At 37.5% G+C, this 18,207-nt stretch overlaps 1 protein-coding gene and 1 pseudogene across 2 annotated transcripts in view; one reads left to right on the top strand and one right to left on the bottom strand.

Annotated features, from left to right (window-relative positions):
• Nucleotides 1-18,207, top strand: part of SNX3 (sorting nexin 3) — a 39,209-nt gene that overhangs the window by 11,969 nt on the left and 9,033 nt on the right. The gene's annotated exons all lie outside the window — the stretch shown is intronic.
• LOC118500398 lies at nt 8,130-9,576 on the bottom strand (annotated as a pseudogene).

The raw sequence follows: 18,207 nt of genomic DNA, 5'->3' as shown, positions 1-18,207 counted from the left end.
TTCATCCACTCTACTGCTGTTTCACTGTAAATTGTTCTTTATTTCAATTAGTGTATCCTTCATTTCTGACTAGATGTGTTTTATGCTGTTCAGCTCCTAGGTTCCTTGTGCATCCTCATAACCAGTGTTTTGAGCTCTGCATCTGATAGGTTGCTTATTTTCATTTTGTTTAGCTCTTTTTTTGAACTTCTGATCTGTTCTGTGATTTGGGCCATGTGTCTTTGTCTCCTCATTTTGGCGGCCTCCCTCTGTTTGTTTCTATGTATTAGGTAGAGTTGCTATGACTCCGTCTTGGTAACATGGCCTGATGTAGTAGGTGTGCCCTCTGTATGGGCTGAGTACACGATTCTTCTGTAGTTGAGCTTTGATTGCTATTGGCAGGTCAATGGAAGGTATTTACCAAGGCCAGTCAACTGCAAGGACTAGCTGTGACCACTGACCACCAACCTCTGCCCTCTGTAGAGGATCAGCTGTGAAGGGGCAGGGTAGTGGTGCTGTGATGTGGTCTGTAGCTGTCAACATGGTGTGCATGCTCTAGGGGTTCCCAAGTGGTACAAGACCCACCTGTATTTTGCCAGGGCCACCCTGCCTGAGCTATGAAGCAGTCTGAGATGGTTGCTACTTTTGCTGGGCTTGGAGAGCCCCAGGTGAAGCCAAGCTGTGAATATAGGCTAGCTGCTGCTAGTGCCATGCCTGGGGCCACTTAGGAAGGCATATGGGGATTCAGGTCTCACTGAGGCTGGCTGTTGCTGTTTGAGAGGATTTAGGAAGTTGCAAAGCATGAGCCACGGCCAGCCATTCATATGGAAAAGTAATTTGGGTGGGCCCCTAAGTTGGGTGAGGCAGAGTCTCCGGGAATCTCCAGAGCTGGGGCAGGATTAGCCAGGTTGATGGAGTCTCAGATATGGTACCAGCCAGTGGGATCTGTGGCTCTGTTGTGGCGAGGGCTCAGAAAGCAAGCAATTGCCTCTGCCCATCTTTCTGTCTGTCACCCATCTCCTCAACCCCCCTCCCATCTGGCAACCCTCAAAATGTTCTCTGTAGCTATGACTCTCTTTCTGTTCTGCTTGTTCATTTGTTTTTTAGATTCAATTGTTGATAGATGTGTATTTATTACTATTTTATATTCATAGATTTGATCTTCTTAAGAAAGATCCTTTAACATTTTTATATAAAACTGGCTTTGTGATGATGAACTCCTTTAGCTTTTTCGTGCCTGGGAACCACTTTCTATGTCCTTCGATTTTAAATGATAGCTTTGCTGGGTAATCTTAGCTGTAGGACTCTGATTTTCATCACTTTGAATATTTCTTGTCAATCCCTTCCAGCCTGCAAAATTTCATAGAGAAATTGGCTGACATGGGAGTGCCCTTATAGGTAACTAACTGCTTTTCTCTTGCTGCTTTTAAGATTCTCTCTTTATCTTTAACCTTTGGCATTTTAATTATGATGTGTCTAGGTGTGGGCCTCTTTGAGTTCATCTTGTTTGGGACTCTCGGAGCTTCCTGTACTTACATGTCTATTCCCTTCACCAAGTTAGGGGAGTTTTCTGGGAGTTATTTTTTCAAATAGGTTTTTAATTTATTGCCATCTGACTAGCAATAAATGGAAGTCACTTTTTAACCTGTTTTTCATTTTGAATATTACTATTATTATTTTTTTAGAAACCAATTTTTTATTTTTATTTTTTAAAAGATTTTATTTATGTATTTTAGAGAGGGAAGGGGGGGGGAGAGAGAGAGAGAACGAGAGAGAGAGAGAAACATCAGTGTAAAGTTGCTGGGGGCCATGGCCTGCAACCCAGGCATGTGCCCTGACTGGGAATCGAACCTGCGATGCCTGGTTCGCAGCCTGTGCTCAATCCACTGAGCTATGCCAGCCAGGGCTCATTTTGAATATTACTGTGAAAGATTTATAATGGGATTTTCCTTTTATTTAGTCTGACAGTCTCTGTCTTTTGTACTTCTTTTTGTGTTAAATAGATATTTCCTAAGTGTTCCATCTTAATTTCTGAGACTTTAACTTTTTAAAAATTAATATTTTTGTTTTATCTATGATTTATCTTATACTTAGCTTTTCACAGTGTACTTCAGAGTAATACTAACTTAATTCTTCTAAAATATAGAAACTATGGTCCTGGTTTGTGTGGCTCAGTGGATTGAGTGCCAGCCTGCAAACCAAAGCGTTGCTGGTTCAATTCCCAGTTAGGGCACATGCCTGGGTTGCAGGCCAGGTCCCCAGTAGGGGGCATGTGAGAGGCAACCACCCATTGATGTTTCTCTCCCTCTCTTTCTCCCTCCCTTCCCCTCTCTAAAAATAAGTAAATAAAGCCTTTTTTAAAAAAATAATAAAATATAGAAACTTTGCTCCTGTATACCTCCACTCCCTCTTCCTTTATGCTGTTGTCATGTTCCTTGCAACTTTATGTGAAGGTAATCATACAGTTTTACAATTGTTTTATGCAATTGCCTTTTTAATCAGCTAAGACAAGAACAGAGGAGAATATTTTTTATGTCTTACGTATGTATTTACTTAAGCATTGACTGCTGCTCTTTATTTCCTCGTGTGGATACCAGTTACCATCTGGTGTCATTTCAGCATGAAGGGCTTTTTTGTAGTATTTCTTGTAAGGCAAATATACTTATTATGAATTCTTGCAGTCTTTGTTCATCTTGAAATGTCTAATTTAATCTTTATTTTTGTTGGTTGTATTTGTTTTCTATTTTCTATAGCTGCATTAACAATTATTAGAAATGTAGCATCTTAAAATATTACCTCATCAGTTTTCTATAACTCAAAAATCCAAACATGGCTTAACTGAGCCATTTACTGAGCTCTCACAAAGTCTCTAGTCAAGGGTTGTGGTCTCATCTGAGGCTCAGGATTCTTTCTTGGCTCACATGGTTGTTGTCAATTCTTGCAGCTAAAGAAATAGTCTTCCTTTTCAAGGCTAGTGGGAAAATTTCCTTGATCTCACAGAAACTAAAGCCCACTTTTAACCCTGCTAAGGTCATGGTCAAAAAAATTACAGCATAGCCACATGTATCCAAGACATGTATTCGTTACTAGTATGTGCTGAAATGTGAAAAAAAATTAAAAACTGCAAATTTGCATTTACTTTTTAAAAGATTTTATTTATTTATTTTTTAGAGAAAAGGGAAGGAAGGGAGAGAAACATCACTGTTGGTTGCCTCTTGTGCTCCCCCAACCAGGGACCTGGCCTGCAACCCAGGCATGTGCCCTGACTGGGAATCAAACCAGCAACTCTTCAGTTCACAGGCTGGCACTCAATCCACTGAGCAATACCAGCCTGGGCCAAATTTGCATTAATTGTATTTATATACTAAAATACATGATTTTTTATGTACAGTTACAATCTAGAAATTTTTTAACAAAGAACTATAAAAACATAATAAAAAATTTTTCTTTTCAAATAACAGAAGCATGGATATTGCTAAAAAATTCAACCAAAAACATTCTTTAACATTAATTAATCAGAGTCTTCAATAACTGGCTTTGCAAAATGTTTGTAACAGACATCAGAGACAATATTGCTGTGCTCAAGGCATACATATTTTTCATAACCCTTGTAAAAATATTTTGAAAAGCCATTCGTTTTGGATGCATAGCACCTAACGTTTCTTTCTTTTTCTGCTTGTCAGGGGAGCCATATTTATGTCATCATTAGCAATTCCTTCAATTTGCATTTGAAATTGATGAAGTTTCAGGTGTAAAAGCTCATGCACATCTGTAGAGAGTTCAGAACACCTTTTTATTTGTTCTGACACTAACTGCGTTATGAGATTTCTAATAAATATTCTATATTTTCACAAACAGCATGTGAGTAACAGCATTTATTCTTGCAGTACTCAAAATTGTATAGAATATAATATAGGCCATCTTCTGGTGCTCCTGATCACATTATATGTACCTATCATTTGGTCTACAGTGTCAACTCCTGACTTTGTTTGGTTTTAATATTCTACTACATCATGCTTTTGTGACTCTAAAGTTATGGCATCATTGAAATGTATACATGAAACTAAAGTTATGGTTTTTTCCCTTCTTGGGTATGTGATATACAAGTGTGCATTCTGCACCAAAAGCAAGTAGGTTGGATTTTTCGGGACTGTTTTTAGAAAACACAAATTCAGGGGGAGTTGGGGTTTATTATAAACAGTACCTAAATATGAAAGTTGCTTCTTTTTCAAGCCAGAGATACAATTTGTATCAGTGAACCAGGTAACTGCTGTAATGTTACATCCTGATGAGTGAAATATCTCTTGACTACTTCTGCTGGTTCATTAGTAATCAAGTAAAGACCTTTGGGCTGCTTACTGTCGTATTTCAAGATTTCTAGTGTAAAATACTTTTGAATCAACCATAGCAAAAACTTTTACATCATATTTCCTGGCCTCTGGTGGAATATATTGTCTAACCCCACATTTGCCTCTAAATCCAGGAGACATTTTGTGTATTGTTACATTGTGTCCCATAGAGTAACATGATTTACAATTTTCTACAAATGCTGAGAAAATGTCTCTAATAGCCACTATTTCTCCACTTTCAGAGGAGTTTGTCATCAAACCTGATAAAATTATAAATAAATCTAAATCTCTGTAAAGATATTGTAAGTCTAAAAAGTTCGGTGCCACTACTATCTGTAGCCCATAAATCCTGCAGATTTAGCCGATTGCTGCCCTGTTAACCAGATAGCTGTAAGAGACCTAAAAATACTTTGTTTGTTTTTGTTTATTTGTTTAGCAACTCTTTCTTGTGAAAACCGGCTCAGATAGAATTAATATGTTTATTTGAATATAATAAGATTAGATCTGAAATACCATTTATGATAAAGCAAGTGCCAAGTTTCCAGTTCTGTCTCTGTATTTTTTTGTTTGGCCGAACTAATAGAAGTTGACACAACATTTTCTGTGGTTGTTTTCTAATTTGTCGTCTTACTGGATTTTTCTTCCATTTTCTTTGTCCTTTCTAAAAAAAAAGGCACATACTTTTCATTCATGTCAAATTCATCTTCACTTTCTTCACTAGAAATATCTTGCTTGGTATCAAAATCTTCTGAATGAACTTCCAAATAGTCTTTATCTTCTAGATCACTTTCATTTTCACATTTGACTCTATCATTCTCATCATTGGACTCAAGTAGCATTTGAAAGGGAAGAAATTTCAAACAGTCGATGAGATTCAGGAAAATACAACAGGGCAGCTGATGGTGATTGGCAGAACTGAGATTCCAAGGTGCCTACTTTGAGGGGAACTGAGGCATCATTGTCCTGTGAACAAATGTTTCTTGTATCTTCTTTTATAAATGTCTCTCCTTTCCATAGCAAATGGCTGGATACCTTCTGGACAGACCTCGTATATAAGCTTTCACAGGTGATTTTAGTTTTAGGAAAAGCCAGAAGTCACAGGGTACCAAATCTGGGCTGTAGTACAGCCCAGTCACCTGGGTGACAAATCTCAGACAAATCTGAGTCACCTGGGTGATTTGATGTTTTGCCAAAAAACTCTGAACGAGACATTTATGAGCAGGCATGTTGTCGTGACCAGTTACCCATAGTTGTGGCTGTCTGAATCATCCGAATGGTTTCTGCAGAGAAATGTTCAAGCTTAACGCAAAATATGATGCAGATCTATTGCTCTGCTCGTACATTTTGAATGCAGTGGCTACGCAGTACACATGCCTATTCAAGGGCATCCATTGCAGCTCTGGCTGGCGTAGCTCAGTGGATTGAGTGCAGGCTGCAAACCAAAGCATCTCAGGTTCAATTTCCACTCAGGGCACATGCCTGGGTTGCAGACCATGGCCCCCAGCAACCGCACATTGATGTTTCTCTCTCTCCCTCCCTCCCTCTCTTCCCTCTCTAAAAATAAATAAAAATAAAATCTTAAAAAAAGTGATTTGCTGGAACAGGAGGCTGGGCGCTGGTGCGTGGTGCTGATGCAGGCAGCAAGCTTTGCTCTCTATTTTAAAAAAGTGCATCCATTGCACCCACTGACTATTACAGTGACATTGTCATTGTTCATGCATGTGCATTCCAGTACACTCTCCTTGACTGCCAGGTTATATCAATGTTACGCAAACCATTCTCATTATATTAACAGTGGGACTTTTATGGGACAGACCTCGTATATTTGCTTGTGTTTTCCCCTCAACAATATAGCATGTTAGGAACTTCCACCACTAAAAGAGGTATAGCAATTGTTTGAACCTTAAGTGTCTCTCTTAAGATATAATCTTAATGTCTCTAACCTTGAATATCTTAGGTGAATAGCCCTAGTTGGTGTAGCTCAGTGGATTGAGTGCCAGCCTGCAAACCAGTCTCTGGTTCAATTTCCAGTCAGGACACATGCCTGGGTTGAGGGCCATGTCCCCAGTGAGGGGCATGCAAGAGGCAACCACACATTGATCTTTTTCTCCCTGTCTTTCTCCTTCCCTTCCCCTTTCTCTAAAAGTAAATAAAATCTTTTAAAAATATATCTTAGGTGAATGGAAAAACACAGGGACTTTAAACTCTTCATCTATATCGTTGAACATCTAAACTTGAAAACTTGTGATTCATAATGGTGTAAGCAGCCATAAAAGTATACTTGAAAACATTTTCTCTTACCTTTTAAAGGCTTTAAGCCTCAAAGATTTTACATACGTGTTTATAATAACGATAAATCATTATCAGGACAAATCGTGTACTCTCTTACAAAAACTTCCCCCATAGTATTCCAGTATCCTTACTACCTCTCCTTCCCCTGACCTGTCTTTGTCAGTGTATAAAGACTTAAGTCAGGGAACCTATCCATACACTTGGTCAGTGTTCATGGTAGATTCTCAACACCTTTTATACTTATTGGCATTCTAAGTAACATCAATTTGTTGGCTTATGAGACTTCATAATTAATGTTTATAAATGTCATGACTTAAAATATCTTCTTTACTATACTTACAAGTATGGTTTGGGGGCTAGAGGTGAAGGATTTGAAATGATTTCCTTTTCTTACAAACCTCATTACTCAGAGGAGAGGGCAAGGAAGGGGAATTGTGAGGGGAAAAAGGCTAGACAGAGTACTTAGAAATGAACTTAAATTATGAGAAAAAAATCCAGAATGCCTTTCTCTCCAGCCCCACCTCAAACACTGATTGTACTCAACAGTTAAAGAGTATCCACTGCCCAGAAAAAAATTTAAATTAGACCAACCTAATTATTAATGTATTGAAACCTTTGATGACCATTTACAGCTACTTGTGACCTGTATTCTCAGCCATGGTTTATTATGAGGATTCTTACTATTTCTAGTAAAAAGATTTTGTGTTAGTGATTTGAGTACTTTCAGGTTATTAGAACAATAATCATTTGTGGATATACGAAAGGAATAAAGTATTACAAGGGTGCTGGTAGTCAATCTGTAAACTTAAAGTGTGCATGTAATATGTTTAATGTCATTGTCCAGTTGCTCTTATATATAGCTAATTACTCTGACTAGAAGAGAAGGGAGTCATTTGTTTGTTTCTTAGTTTATTCCTTCCTCACCCAAGGACATTTTTTCATTGCTTGTTAGATAGAGGGAAGGGAAGGGAAAGATAGAAACATCGATGCAAGAAAGAAGTGTCAGTTAGTTGTCTCCTGTATGTGGCCACACCATAGATCAGTTTTCCAGGTAGTATTTCATTCTGTAAAGAAACACCTCAGCTTCTTTTTTTTATAATATAGGTGGCAAATTATTTCATACTGTCTATTCCTAGAGGTTTATCAAGTTACTGTAGAGAAAGCAATTCAATCAAATTACAAGTTTTATTTTCAAACTTTTGTTTAGAGTAGAAAACCCTCAGTTCAGTTCATGAGCTTCTTAAATCATGGAGGGATACTTCCTTTGCTGAGTAATCCAGAATCAGTGATTTTCTAGGAACCTCTGCTACTCAGTTCATAGTCAAGAGCTGAAAAGGAAGCAAAAATGTAAACAGCAAAGAGTTTGAAAATTTTAAGGTCAGTATACTTTTTATATAAAAAAATTTGTCTCTACTTTTTATTTAAAAATTGTAAAGTTTCTATAGTACACTATATATAGCATAAAAGGGATATATACACACATATGTATGGAATACTGTCCTCAATCTGTTTCTTTTTTATTATTATTATTAACACAATATTTATTTGTCTTTCCTCTGTCAAACCCTGAGCCAGCCACTTTCCCCAGGCTGCCTAAGGAGGTATAGGAAAAAGAACATACAGGGCAGACAAGACATGGGAGGAAGAACTATGGGAGCTGGTGACGGCTCCTTCCCATGGTGAAGAGGATGAGGAAAAGCCACCATCAGGCAAGAAAGCTCCATGGCCTCTGAGGGGGCAAAGCACAGAATGGCGTACGAGAAGAGCTGTTGCTTCAGAGAAGGGCTTCCTGGCATAACCAATAATGAGGTTCCCAAACACAGTCCCAATTCCATCCCCAGAACCTGCCACTCCTACTGTGGCAGCCCCAGCCCCAATGAACTTGGCTGCTGTGTCAAGTCCCTTGCAATGGCACTGGTTTGGAAGCTGCAGCTAGAAATAAGTGAGGTCAGAGGACTTGGGACTGCCAAGCTGCTGAGGCTCTCATCTATCAGTGTCTATTCCTTTCAGCACCACTGCAGATAGTGACCAGCTCAGCAGCTGAGAGGAGCTCCTGGCCAAGGTGGGGATGGAGACAAACTTGGCGCAGGTGTATATTTTCAGGGAATGAGGGGCTGTGGCAGGAGAGCTGCTCCCAGTGTGGAGAAGACCTCAATCTGTTTCTTATTTAGCATAATTCTCCCTAATTAGGTTACTGATTCAGTTATCTATTTCTGTATAACCAGTAACTCTAAAAGTTGGTGGCTTAAAATAACAGTTATTCACGTTATCACAGTTGTTCTGTTTGGTCAGGTCTTAGGAGGAACAGCTATCTCTGTTCTCCTTGACATTTGCTGTAGCAGCTTGACTGGAGCTGGAAGATTTATTTCTAAGGTTACACAGTTGTATGGCTAGCTGGCAAGTTAGTGTTGACTAACACCTGGGAGCTCAGCTAGGGCTGTTGATTGGGTCCTGAGTTTTCCTCCATGTGGATAGCTAGACTTTGAACAGAATAATGGTGACTGGGTTCCAGAAACAAATTTTTTTCCTTAAGTGTTTCATGAAGACAAGCTGCAATTCACAAATATTTGCTTATGTACTGTTGATCAAAGGCAATCATATGGCCAAGTCAATACTAGAGAGGAAACAGACAGAAAGATACCAAGAGGCACAGTTTATTGTGAGCCACCAAAGTAATAGCCTGCTACACTTACGCACCTCTTCAGTCTACAGCAAAGTGGCCTCTCTGAAAGACATTTTGAAGCCTTAACATTCATAGCCATTGACCCAGTAATTTCACCTAGGGGTTTGTGCCAAAGAGAGTATATGAATTCCTTGGATCTGTATCAAGGTTTCATCTAGCTGTCATCCCAGCATTTTGCCCAGGGTCAGATAGCTGGTTAATGCAGGAGTTGGGGTTAAAGTCAGATCGTCAGGCTCCAGAGCTTTGCGCTTTACCATTGTACTTACACTTCATCTCATGTATGCCATCTGTGCAATCATGTTAACTATATCAGATGAGGAGCTAAAAATGTAGGTATATTTAGCCAGAATAAAATTTGTATATATATGAGTCTGAAAGGATATTATCAAAATGAAATCTACAAATGAATATATTCTATTCTATTTTTTTAATTGTAAGGATACTTTTTATGAACCTACCATACAGACTTAATCTAATATATTCCTATGTATTTGTTTTATATCTATTTCTACTCTGATTACTGTTTCTAAACAGTAAAGGTCCATGATGATAATGGTTGTAACTGTCCCCCTTATTTCATGCTGTGAATATCTCTTGAGGGTATTTGTTTTAGATCCCTGTAGTTATATGTGCCTAACACTGTAAGTGTATTGAGTAATACACTTACTCAATAGAGCTTATTAATTTTCTTTCATTGGTTCCCACTTCAGAGTTTTACTTACAATGACTTTGCATCCCATTTTCAGTTCAGTATTCTCACAGTGTTACTTCCAAATCATTATCCTTAAGAAGGTAAAATATATATTTGCCCAGATCTGTCCCCACTAATCTAGAATCACTAGGTGATTATACCAATTCCTGACCACTGACCCTTCCCACCTGGACCCCCTGCACCCCTCACCATTTCAACATTTGGTAGGTCAAGGACAGTGGTTCATGCACCTTAGAATCACTTAAAACTATTGATGTTCAGATTCCATCCCAGACTGATTTGAATGAGATTTTGTAGGAGGTAGTGCTTGGGGTGTGTGAGGGTGGGTGGTGTTTCAGAATTCTTGAGGCAATTCTTAGGAATAGGCAAATTGGGAAGATATAGGAAATAGTTTTGCACTTTTAAAGTTGTTCAGAAAAGGTCTTAATAGGCGGTTTTCTTTCAGCAGAAGTCTGTTGGATTGTGTACATGTTCGTGAAATAATGAGTGAATTTTTCCTTACTGTGGAATTATTGTTGCACAAGTCCATTAAAGGTTGCTCATTGAAAACCTTGCATGAGCTTGTAAATGATTCTTGTTGCCAGTTTCACAAATGAATAGGGACAAAGAAGAAAGTATATGAAACTACTTGGTTTATGCATTAAAGCAGTTTAGATAATTTCTTCTCTACAGTTTTGGAAATTATACCATAAAGAATACTACTTTTAAAATAACAGGAAATTATATCACTGGAAGGCCATATCCTTATTTTAAAAAAAGAGAGGGAGAGAGAAAAAGAAAGAAAACTGAATACCTTGGCTTAGTAACAATCTACATTTCAAAGGTTCACCAGACTAAAAGCTTATTCTTCACTTAAATGACTTCTCCCCAGACATATTTAAAGTTCATCTAGGTTATAAACCATATCTCCAGTTATTCATGCTGTTCCAGATTGGGTAAAACAAGTATCAAAAGTACTGAAGGGCGAGGTAATAGCTTAAGCACTTCTCAGCTTATCCTTTATCTCTAGATGTAGATATTTGGAGAAATGCAACCGTTTAATGAGAACTGTAGTGAGGCATCCATTTACATCTCTTAGGATTGACTGAATAGAGTATGGTCTATTGAGTATACGTTTGATGTCGTTGCCAGTCTCTTTTCAAATGTACACGTGACACTATCTGAAGAAATACTAGAAACACCTAGTAAACATTTTTTTAGTATCTATTGTTAAACTATATTCAGGCTATCACATTTTGAGGCTTGGCTTTCTGCTTAGCTATCAGTGATAATCAGGTTACATATAGGGTTTATCTGTGAGCTGCTGACTTTAATAGGTCAGCCTGTGTAAGTGTGTAAGACCCAGCTTTTTGGAGACTACTAACGTGACAGTTTCCTCTGCTTAGATGTGAAGGAAGCACTTGTTTTAGGGCTCTGTAACATGGTTTCAAAAATCTGTTCTTTTGTGTATAGTTTGTTTGGATTCCTGATGATTTTATGCCATGTGATTAGTAATACTTTGTGGGAAACAGCTGGATCTCTTATATAAATAGCAGTTTAAGGATATCAGGCATACAGGCGTCATAGCATTTCATCTCCTTGGAGTTTTGTTTCTGGTATAGTATTAGAACAAGTGAGCAGCAACAAAACAATATTGAACAATTGTCTCCAGATTTTTAGGCTTGTTTTTTCTAGTTTTCTGTACTTCCCAGGTATCTTATGTAAACAGTCCATCACTTACTTTTTCATGAGCTACACAAAACCTATCCACATAAAAAGGCAAGATGTACAGAAGCTTGAGAATTGCCATTAATTTCTCCTGAGGCAAGTACAAATATCCATGGCTCCATTATATAGCCGGAAAGACAATAAATCTTCTGATTCTGCATGTCCACACTATATATGGCAAAGAGTAGGGATTTCCTGCAATAATCCAGCCTCTCTCCTAATGGCTAAACCAAGCAAGTAACTTTACCTAAAAGTGTGATTTTTGCAAGAAGCAAATTTTTTTTTCAGTTCTGTAAGTTTTAAATGTAGCTGGGTAAATTTCAAATGGGTCCAAATTTTATTATGAAGGCAGGTGCAAGGCTAAGAAAAATTTACAATAAAGAGGGAAAAAGGTGACTTAAGAAAAACCTAGCTTACCTAATTATAACCAAATGATCCGATACTAGGAGAAACTGACATCATGTGCCTTCTAATGTGATGCACTGAGAAGGCTTCAACATTCCTGCCAAAAATGCAGGACGTGAAACTGGCCCTGACGAAACAGACAAAGTCAGATGTGTCATGTATTTCAGATGTCTGGCCTGCACTCTTTAAAACTGTCAGTGACTTGAATGGCTAAAAGGCAGGATAACTTCTGGATTAAAAGAGACTAAAGTACTAACAAGGGAAGCGTTTGATTCTTCATGGGATTCTGGGTTTTAAGAAGTTATAAAGGATAGTGTTGGGGCAACTGGTAAAAATTTAATATGGGCTGTATATTAATATTAAACGTACTGTATTTAGTCCTTGTTCTGTGATTATATAAGAGAATGTCCTTAGGAAATGCATACTGAAGTGTACTTAGTTGTAAAGCGTTATGGTGTCTGCAGTATACTCTCAAATGGTTTAGCTAAATTAACTGTGTAGAGCAAAATATAACAATAACAATTGGTTAAAGGTATAAGGATAGTATTATAATAATAGAACTTTTTGCTAGGTTTAAAAAGACACAATATGAGTAATGTAAGAAAAACAAAGAAATAAAAAACTTGTGGTACAGTTATTGGGTGACAGGTTTAGTTCTAAGCATGTGTATATAACCTCATTTCATCATTGCAACTCTATGAGGTAGGATTATAAGAATATGACAGTATTATAAATCTTATTTATTTTAAGATAGTTCTCTTTTGTATGATTTCTCAAGTAGTAGAAATCATCTAGGTTAGTTTAACTTCTAAATCATCTGTTTTGATACACATTCACACTATTATTTCTAGTTTTAAGTGAGCAAATTGAGAAAGAGATTACCGTATTTTTAGGACTATAAAACGCACCGGACCATTAGACGCACCTAGGTTTTAGAGGAGAAAAATAGGAAAAAAATTTTGAGGCAAAAAATGTGGTAAAATATTTAATAGACTGTGACACCCGGCTCCACCCCCCCCCCCCCTCGTGAGCCAGGTAAGCTACATTCAGACTATAAAACGCAACCCCCTTTTCCTCCCAAATTTGGGGGGGGGGTGTTTTATAGTCCAAAAAATACAGTAACTTGCTCAACTCACATAGCTAAGTGGCATTGCTGGTAATTTGACCCTACACAGAGGTAGAGCTTTTAACCACTATAATACAGAATATTAGAAAGTACATAGTTTTATACTGAATGAATGAATTTCTGAATTTGAAGGTAAGAATGAGAAAGAGTTATTAGGGTCACTAAGTTTGATTTTCTTCTCCTATAGAAGAAATAGTATGACTGACTTATGTCAAAAGTTTTGTAAAACAACATATCAAAAATAATCTCAAATTTGATTAAAAGTCTCCCATTACTTTATTGAAGCATTGTTTTTCATTTATGTTTTTCCTATTGTTTTTTTTTCTATTTATTTCTGCTTTAATATTTCCTCTCTTCTACTTGTTTTGTGTTTAGCTTGTTTTTCTAGTTTCCCAAGGTGGGATGTTAGATTATTCATTGGAGATACACCTTTCTCTGTGTTCTGCATGTTTATTTGTCAGGTTATTCATCTTTATCTCTCACTGTTTTCTAAGTTCTTTACCTTTTAATGAAGTTGTCTCTTTGTTTTATGTTGCAGGTATTTGTCTACAGCTTATTCTTGTTGTTTCAGCTTTGTTTTTGTTTAGGTGCATGGTATTTTTAACCATGTAAATGTAACTTTATATATACTTCTGTCTTAACCTTGCTAACATAAGTTTCTTGAGAGCCAGGACGTCTTACTATATCCCCCACCTTACCTGGCACTATGCCCTGTTACAGATGCTTCCAACTGTAATAACAGTTGAATCCTCCTAAAACTATAGGAAAAATTATTGTCCTTACTCTTCATCCTTTAAAAACCAAAGTAGAACATTTTATGTGTTTAACAAGTTGAAAGTGACCAATCATAAGAGTTTGTAATCAGTGGTGATAGTTCAGTGACTTAAACAAAAAACCTCCACATTTTTCACTTGTATTTTGATCAGGTTGAACTGAAATTCCTTATGATGGAAGACATTAACAGGCAAATTGACCACTCTAAGTGTAATGAGCAAATAATATTAAGAATTACTTGAGACTTCATCAAAAGTATAGTTTGTCTTCGTATAAAGAGAAATCATAGCCAGCTGAGAAAACTAAATAAAAGAATTTTCTTAAACTAACCATGATCCTTTTTTAATGTATAATCTGTCAAACTATTAGCTAATCGTAGAAAGGATTGGATTTTCTCCCTCCCACCCACCCCCTTTCTATTAAAGTGAATGAGATATAATCATGATTATGTCAAAAGTTCAAAAGGGAAAATGGAAGGTAAAATGAGCTGGATTGGCACTCTTCCCCCCAACATTGTACCTGTAAGCTTGATATGTTGTTTCAGAGATTAACTTTATAGACTTCCGTGCCCAGAAGTATGAAAATTCTTAGGGAACGCTTTTCACAAGCTTGATCTTAACATATTGAATAAAGAGAGCAGCTAATCCCCTTTGTAAAGTAATTTGAGAAGAGGGAATTCAAAATGTAAAATCTCACCTGCAGAAAACACTCAATTCTGTAAAGGCCTTTCTATCTTTAGACACTTACAAAGACTTAATATTTTAATGCGGAAGGGTGAACTTGGTTAAAAAGCCAATGGGTGAAATTAGAGATAAATAATCCAGTGCTTTCTTTCTGGGAATTATCATCCTACTCTCCAGGGGACCTAATTTTATTCCCTGTGGGGAATGAGAATACCTCTCTGTACAGCAAGCCAGCATCTCTAAATATAAGCTTGACTTCTAGTATAATAAGAGTCTTGTTAGGTACAATTTGCTCCTGGTCATTAATACAATGAACAAATGTTGTGGTTACCTGGGAAAGAAAATTCAAGTGCTTTTAAACCTCTTGTGAGATTTAGTTTCATGCTTGAAACCTATACAGTGTTATGCCCAATAGCATCTGTAGAAGATTCCAAGCTATAAGGTATACAACATAGAGAAGTTAATACACTTTGGAAAAAATTTAGACCAGTACAAAGTAGGTTTAAGATCCTACATACAAAGCTTTTCTTTAGCTGAATGACAATTACCAGTGGCATTAAGTTTAACAAATGATTGGAATCTTCTTACGAGTGAATTTTATATAATAACGATGTTCCTGTGTACAACATAGGAAGCCAGTGTTTCCTTCTAGTGGCACTTAACTTTTCAGCTGTAAGAGAGTTTTCAGTTCTACGACTACAAAGATTGATTAAAGGACAAAATATAATCTCAAGGTATATACAGTTGACTCTGGAATAATGCTGAGGGTAGGGGTACCAATCTCCCACACAGTTAAAAATCCACCAATAACTTGACTCCCCCAGAACTTAAGTACTAATGGCCTACTGTTGACTGGAAAGGCGCCTTACCAATAGCACAAACACTATTAACACATGTTTTGTATGTTGTATGTATTACATGCTATATGCTTACAATAAAGTAAGCTACAGAAAACAAAATCATAAGGATAATAAACTACATTTGCAGCACTCTTTATTGATACCATTAAGTCTGTCATCTGTTTCTAAGTGAATCTTTGTCAGTACCTACATCAATATTGTCATATGTGATATAAAACACTATAGATATTAGAGGTATTATACTAGTAATTTTCAAAAATGAAAAGATACTATGAAAAAGAAATCCATATTTATTACAGGTATAAAGATTCATGCATTGATAACCAGCATATGTGATTGCTTTATAGTAGCCTAGTGTAACTAATACAATAGGAGGTAACTATGAAATTGTTACAGTAGCACAGTATGTACTATAGTTAATTTTATGCAGTTGTGACTTAATCTTTACACTTGTTTACATTTCTCTTGACAGCCAATATCACCATGTATGGTCTATAAGTGTGTGTGTGTTAATTTTTTACAATAGATTTGTATATGTTTTATGGTAGTAAATGGTAAAATAGACTAGTATTTATATAATTAATGCATTCATAATGTGCCTCTTAATATGTTTGATATTTCTAGGCTACATGGCTAATGAGTGAGGTCTTTTTCTTCTAAAGTATATTTATACATTATGCTATTACAGTTGTCCCATTTCTTTCTCCCCTTTATTCCCCTCCATTGTTACTCCATCCCACCAGCACCCCCCACCCATCCCCTTAGTTCATGTCCATGGGTCGGTCATACCTATAAGGTCTTTGGCTTCTCCATTTCCTATATTCTTCTTAACATCTCCCTGTCTATTTTGTACCTACCATTTATGCCTCTTTTTCTTTGTGCCTTTATTCCAATTCTCCCCCCCCCCATGATAACCCTCCATGTGACCTCCATTTCTGTGATTCTGTTCCTGTTCTAGTTGTTTGCTTAGTTCCTTTTTGTTTTTGTTTTAGGTTCAGTTGTTGATAGTTGTGAGTATGTTGTCAATTTTACTGTTCCTAGTTTTGATCTTTTTTTTCTTAGATAAGTCCCTTTAACATTTCATATAATAAGGGCTGGGTGATGATGAAATCCTTTAACTTGACCTTGTCTGGGAAGTACTTTATCTTCCCTTCCATTCTAAATGATAGTTTTGCTGGATAGAGTAATCTTGGATGTAGGTCCTTGGCTTTCATGACTTGGAATGCTTCTTTCCAGCTCCTTCCTGCCTGCAAAGTCTCTTTTGAGAAATCAGCTGATAGTCTTGTGGGAACTCCTTTGTAGGTAACTGTCTCCTTTTCTCTTGCTGCATTTAAGATTCTCTCCTTATCTTTAATCTTGGGCAATATAATTATGATGTGCCTTGGTGTGTGCTTCCTTGGTCCAACTTCTTTGAAACTCTCTGAGCTTCCTGGACTTCCTGGAAGTCTGTTTCATTTGCCAGATTGGGGAAGTTCCTTCATTATTTGTTCAATTAAGTTTTCAGTATCTTGCTCCTCCTCTTCTCCTTCTGGCACCCCTACGATTTGGATGATGGGACGTTTAAAGTTGTTCCAGAGGTTCCTAAGCCTCTCCTCACTTTTTTGAATGTTTATTTCTTCCTTCTGTTCCAGATCATTGATTTGAGTCCTGGTTTCCTTCCCATCACTGTTGGTTCCCTGTATATTTATCTTTATTTCACTTTGCATTGCCTTCACTTTTTCCTCCATTTTGTGACCATACTCAGCCATTTCTATGAGCATCTTAATTACCAGTGTTTTGAACTGTGCATCTGATAGGTTGGCTATCTCTTTGCCACTTAGTTCTGTGTTTGAGGCTTTGTTCTTTCATTTGGGCCATATTTCTTTGTCTCACTGCATGTGTTACCTTGTAAGGGGCAGAATCTTAGGTGTTGGCTAAGGAGGGGGGAACCTGCGTCACTTTGTTGTGGTGCTATATGTGGAGGAAGGGTCCAAGAGGAAACAATGCTGCTTGCTTGGCTCTCAGCTGGCTTTCAGTCACCTCCCACAAGCAAATTGAGCCCTTCTGGTACTGATTCCCAGGTGGGTGGGTTTGTGTACTTTCTAGGACACTGTGGGTCTGTCTGTCTAACAAACTCTCCTTTGAGGCTGGGAATTTTCCAGCTGCCGCAACTGCCACAGGTTTTACAGCCAGAGGTTTTGAGGCCTTCTTTAACCACACTGGAACCCTGGATTGTGCAGTCTCTCTCACTCCCCGGTTGTTCCTCCTGATTTATCTGCACACATATGTGGGACCGCCAGCCGCTGCCTTGCCGTACAACCTCTCTGCCCCCTCCTACTAGTCTGAATGAATGTTTCTTCTTTAACTCCTTGGTTTTGGGGCTTCCATACAGTTTGATTTTGATTTTCTGGCAGTTCTGGTAGTTTTTTGTTTCAAATTTGTTTTTGTCCTTATTTTGGTTTTCTTTTTGGTTGTTGTCCTCCTTTTGGTTGTGCAAGGAGGTATAGTGTATCTACTTACACCTCCATCTTGGCCAGTAGTTTGGGTTTCTTTCAAATCCTTTCAAATCTCAAAAAAAAGTTTCCAGTGTACTTATGGGGAGGGGCGGGGGGGAGCCACACCTAAGTGGACTTGTGCACCTCAGACCTGTCGTTCAAA

This window comes from Phyllostomus discolor, chromosome 4 (assembly GCF_004126475.2).
Source record: "Phyllostomus discolor isolate MPI-MPIP mPhyDis1 chromosome 4, mPhyDis1.pri.v3, whole genome shotgun sequence".
Classification (NCBI taxonomy): domain Eukaryota; kingdom Metazoa; phylum Chordata; class Mammalia; order Chiroptera; family Phyllostomidae; genus Phyllostomus; species Phyllostomus discolor.
This window is presented reverse-complemented; position numbering and strand designations above follow the sequence as displayed.